A 6,503-nucleotide genomic window follows, 5' to 3' on the forward strand; every position below is an offset into this window, starting at 1 on the left:
GAGTTTTATCGAGGAAATATGAATTTATTACTCCGTATAAGGTAGGTTAACGGCTAACTCCTAACAAGGTTTGGGTAGGAATGAATATGCACATCCTTAGCTTACACATGATGTTTCTTGTTTTCTCATTCTAAAAGTCAACATTTGCACATGAATATAATACATATATATATGTAGGTAGAAGAATAGTCAAACCGGCCACCATCTCCAGAGAGTTTATTCATACGGAATATATGTCACGAATCATAACCCAGAATAGGATGGATTTTGACATGGGATATCATCAAAATATGTCACTCTCTAGTGTCTACCATACATACGCCTATTCATTATTGAGATATTATGGTTTCAATTATATTGATAAATGAGTGAAAATGTGAAAATGCACACTTTTTTTTATTTGTATTCTACACACTTATGGCTTTATTCGTCTATGTATGTAAATCGTTTAATTGTGACATACATACATACCAGAGTTGTTTACCTCTCAGGTGTGATTTGTAAATTATTACATAAGAATGAGATTTATTTTGTCCACACAATCAAATAATGATTACGGCATGCAGGTTTCTCATCATCGATCCAAAAAATAATTAATAAATAAATATATCTTTTAATCCACACACACATATACTAGCATTTTGTATACACGATGCAAAAAAAATTTGTGCCCAATATTAAAACATTGATGAATATAAATAAATAAAAAATATAGTTCAAGTTATATATACGCAAATAATATATGTATTATATACACACATGATTTACCATTCATAGAAATTTAATTAAAATATAATCAACAATTAAATTAATTATATAATAAATTTAATAAAATGATAATTAAATAATAGGAAAAATATATGATAGATATAAGTGTATGATAATAATGATGCAGTCATCAATGTTAGAAATAAATAATAACGGAGTTATAACGGTGTAAAAATAGTTTTGTCTAACAAGAATGTAGTATGGACAATTTTGTCCAATAAAATTGATGAAGTGTGCAACATTTAAAGTAAAATGTATACCTTTATTTTTTTTTTGAACATAAAGTGCTACTATATATTAATGAAGAAGCAAAATAATAAAGTCAGGAGGGACAGAGTCTCAGTACAGTGAGTCATCTTGAGTAAAGGTTGTTATAACAAGAGTATGAGCATGCAAATTTAAAGATCTAGGCACTAAACTAATATAGCAATGATAAAACGTAGTCATAGCTGCCCTACAGTGGTCAAAGATCACCCCAACGTAGGATAAAATGGGTGTATTTGCAAATAGCACACCTTGCAAGGTGGACACGGTTCCAAAACTGTCATAATTATGAATATAGAGTTCAAAAGTTATGAACATAGAGTTCTATAATTATGAACATAGAGTTCTGTAATTATGAATATAGAGTTCAATAATTGTGAATATGAAGTTCAAAAATTATGAACACAGAGTTTATAATTATGAACATAGAGTTCAGTAATTTTGAACATAGAGTTTTGTAATTGTGAATATAGAGTTCAATAATTGTGAATATGAAATTAAAAAATTGTGAACATAGAGTTTTATAATTATGAACATAGAGTTCAGTAATTATGAACATAGAACCGTGTCCACCTTGCACGGTGGATACGGTTCCCCGTCATAACAATTGTCTGCCATGAGTGGCGAGAAGCAGTCCACAAGCTGCCCATTGAGAGCTGCCATGAAGACACCATTGTGTGAGAACAAGACAGCACCATAGGAGGCTTTCCCCGTCGTCGACCTGTACCCGGCGTCGAAGAAGCACTTCGACCGAAGAGGTGCCGAGGATGCACTGGCAGCAGCGCACGCCTGTAGTGTTGAAGACTGTTGCTTCCACATTTTCTTTGGCAACGGCAGTGAACCCTCCCAGACAGCCTCATTTCTTGCACGCCAAAAGTGGTAAAGAATTGCCACAATGACACCAACATTTTCCTTAGTCATGGAAATCATCACGTTTTTAAACCACATAGGAAAAGTGTTGCCAACAATATTAGTGATGGGTATGGAGGATTCATTCCAAACAAGCCTAGAGTATTCAGACAAGATAAGAGCATGCATTATATTTTCATGAGCAAGGCTACACATTGGACATGATGGATCCACTTTTACTCTCTTTATAAACAAATCCGTGCTGGTGGGAAGGATATTACTTAGAGCTCTCCATAAAAAAGTCCTCCATTGAGGGGGGAGGGGGGAATTTTAACTTCCACAGAGAAACTCATTTATCAAAGCTCCAAGGGCTGTCCTTGAAATTCCCAAAAATATACATGTAGCCACTCTTCACTGAATAACAACCCCTTGGGTCACTTAATCAATACCAAGAATCCTTATAATCTGGGCTAACATGAATCCTAGAGATACGAGCCACATCCTTAGCGATGAAAATATCAGACAAAATATCAAGGCCCCATGTATTAGTATTCTGATCAATCAAACCTGAAACCAGAGAACCATTCAACACATTAGGCATGATGGTTTGTACCAATGGACTAGGATCATCAGGTAGCCAAGGATGCCCCCAAATCAACGTAGCTTTACCATTCCTTATCCAGCTTTTTCTCACGCCACTACAAACTAAATCATGCGCGACCATAATACTACGCCAACAGTAACTCGGGCAATTTCCCATAGATACATAAATAAAAGAGGTTTTTGAAAAATAACGAGTCTTATATACTCTAGCTGCCAAGGAATAGGGATCTGTTAGGAACCGCCAAGCTTGTTTCCCTAGCATAGTCAAATTGAAAGCATGTAGGTCTTTAAACCATAATCCCCCAAACTTCTTAGCGACACAAAGACGGTCTCATGCCTTCCCATGGATCCCCGTATCATTACCAGTGCCCCACCAATACCTATTGACGGTCCTCTTAATTAGGGATGGCAATTTCAATCCGCCCCGCAGATATCCACCCGAATCCACCCTGCATGGATCAGGTTTTTTTGGGTGATGGTGAGTGGTGGCTCTTATTAAAAAATAAAAAATAAATAAATAAATAAATAAATAAATAAATAAACCCACGATGGGTCGGGTTGGATTCGGGTTCTATGTACAAAACCCGCCTAGAACCCCACCCAACCCAGCATGTATGTGTATGTATATACCCGCATGGGCAACTCAACTGGTCATAGAGGTGAAAAGTTGGAAGAATGACCAGGGATCAAGTCTCACCAGCGGTAGTGTGGGAGCTACCTCTCAAAGTGAGGGGGGCTCCTTGTGCGCAGTAAGCAAAGGTGTGGTTCATGTTCAGTTGAGTTACCATGATTTATATATTGTATGTAGTTATTTATATAATTTCGTGTATCTTTTTACTATTTTTATATCTAAACTACTAAATTTATTTTTAAAAATTAACAATTTAGTTATTATATTTAAATATTTCTATTATTTTATGTTTTAGTATCACTAATGAATTTTATTATTTAATTATGTGTAAGTAATTTAAATATTATTTTTTAAAAAAAAAAATAATAAGATGATAAGTGGTGGGTACCCGTAGTGGGCCCCCGCACCCGGTGGAGGTTTGAGTGGGTTTTGAAAAGTCCACCCAATGTGGGTTGGGGGTGGGGTGGGTGGAGAAAATATAAGGTGGGTCGGGTGATGAATGTAGCCAACCCCGACCCATTGCCATCCCTACTCTCAATAGATAAGCACACTGACTTAGTGAGCAAAAAGACACTCATAGAAAAGGTAGGCATAGATTGAGCCACACTTTTCAAGATGACCTCTTTACCAGCCTAAGAAAGTAATTTCTTGTACCATGAATCAATCCTCTGTGTACGAAAAAATAGTCATTTTATTCCTTCCCACAAAAGAAGGAAAACACAGATACTTCCCAAAATTAGGGGCATGAGTCATGCCTAGCACTAACGCCACCTCCTCCCTGTTCGCTTATGATGTATTCCTACTAAAGCAAATATTTGATTTATGGAAATTAACTGCATGACCTGATAGATCTTCATATGTATTAAGGCATTGTTTGACAACACTTACTTCCTGGGCATTGGCTTTAAAGAAAATGAGATTGTCATCTGCAAAGAAAAGATGGGATATAGGCGGAGCTCCCCTAGCCACCCTACACTCGTGAATGGAGCCCTCTACCTGGGCTTTCTGCAACAACAAAGAGAGATCCTCAGCACATATAATAAACAGATAAGGAGAGAGATGATCACCCTGCTTGAGACCATGAGTGGGGGATACAAGACCGCTGCTAACGCCATTAACCATGCTACTATAGGAGACTGTAATAACACAGAGCATAATTAATTTCACCCATCTTTCATCAAACCCCATAACTAACAACATCTTACGTAGGAATGCCCATTTCATGCGGTCATATGCCTTTGCCATGTCCAACTTGAGAGCTCCCTACCCAACAATTCCACACTACTTCCTATTAAGGTAATGGCCAACCTCAGCTACCACAAGGATATTATCAAAGATGATCCTGTCCGGAATGAACGCACTCTGGGACTCAGATATAAGATCCCTCAAAAGTGGTTTCATCCTGTTAGTTATCATTTTGGCCATGATTTTAAAGACCGAGTTACACAATGCTATGGGTCTGAGATAAGTACAACATTAGTGTCATTGAGACCCACCGGGAAGGAACATGCATTCAGGCAATTAATCACAAAACCAGACACTTCCTTCCCAACTACATCTCAAAAATGTTGATAGAAACCCGGATTCATTCCATCATGGCCAAGTGCTTTGTCAGGGAATATAGAAAAGACTGCAGATTTTACTTCTACTAATTCAAAGGGGCAAAGAAGGGAGACATTCTGGCTATGTGAAACACGGGGGGTAACAATGCTAAAGAAGGGGTCCTCACACAGAGCAGAAAATAACATTAAAGTAACTCATAATTACAGAATTCATTGTATAGGGAAGGGTTCATGTGCGGGTATAGCTTCCCGTGCGGTTGTGCGGTTAGATCTGAGCCGTTGATCAAATCTAGATCAACGGCTCAAATTAATAAAAAAAAAAACACGTGTTTGGAAGAAAGCCAAGTGTTAGATCTTAAGCACAAACTCACGCACATTAAGTACAAAACCCACGCACATTAAGCACAATCTCACGCACATTAAGCACAAAACCCACGCACTTTAAGTATTAACTCACAGACCTTAAGTTTCAACAACTACTGACATTAAGCACAAACTCACGCACATTAAGTACAAAACCCACGCACATTAAGCACAATCTCACGCACATTAAGCACAAAACCCACGCACTTTAAGTATTAACTCACAGACCTTAAGTTTCAACAACTACTGACATTAAGCACAAACTCACGCACATTAAGTACAAAACCCACGCACATTAAACACAATCTCACGCACATTAAGCACAAAACTCACGCACTTTAAGTATTAACTCACAGACTTTCAGTTTCATCAATTACTGACATTAATCACTAACCTCACACACATTAAGCATAAACCTTACGCAAATTAAGCACAAACTCCACTCACATTAAGAACAAATCTCACGCACCTTAAACACAAAAGCCCACACTCTAAGTTTTACCAACTAGTCACATTAAGCACAAAACTCACTCACCTTATGCACAAGACTCACGCATCTTATATACAAAACTCACGCACATTAATCACAGAACCGCTCACATTAATTTGACCTAAATGCAAAAATTACAAAATTGCCACCGCATTTTTTTTAAATTTTGATAATCCTGGACGTTGATTTAAGCGGGATGAATGACCCAGATTAAACCGCACAACCGCACCTGAGCACCCTATATATATATATATATATATATATATATATATATATATATATATATATATATATATGTGTGTGTGTGTGTGTGTGTGTGTGTGTGTGTGTGTGTGTGTGTGTGTCGATGTTCCAATGATAACCCTTCCTCTCGTGAGAACATGCGAACTTGTACATGAATGCACATAGTCTAATATTCCAGGCACACAACCTACCATCAAGTAGAATATGTGCATTCATATTGATTCTCACGTTCTCACTTAATATGTATATATGATTATCGCCAACTTATGGTAATTTAATCTACGTTGGGGTGGTGGTTGTAATAATAATAAAGAGTAGTTGTCAGTTGGCGACCACTTTGAACTGCCAATTGAGTGTTCTGAGTACTTGTCACTTGTATGATAATCTACTTAAATTTATTAAATAAATTAAAAAATGAAAACTAAGTTGTTTTACATTCTCTTTCTTCTAAGATAACACGAAAATCTCCTTGAAAAAATTTACTAATGGAGCAATGGGGTTGCTTGAAGTTTGATTGCCTAATACTATGCACAAATCACATGAAAATGATCGGTCGAAATCTACTTAAACGATCACATTATTTTTGAGGGTTTCCGTTGAAAAAAATTAAACAAAATCGAAAAGTTGCAATAGTGAATGGATGCACGCCAAGTACATACGTTAGCTGTCGTTGGAACACAATTAGTTGCGTGTACGACTTCATTGTTGCACTAATTGATCATCCGTCCGA

This window comes from Ipomoea nil, unplaced genomic scaffold (assembly GCF_001879475.1).
Source record: "Ipomoea nil cultivar Tokyo-kokei standard unplaced genomic scaffold, Asagao_1.1 scaffold1834, whole genome shotgun sequence".
NCBI lineage: Eukaryota > Viridiplantae > Streptophyta > Magnoliopsida > Solanales > Convolvulaceae > Ipomoea > Ipomoea nil.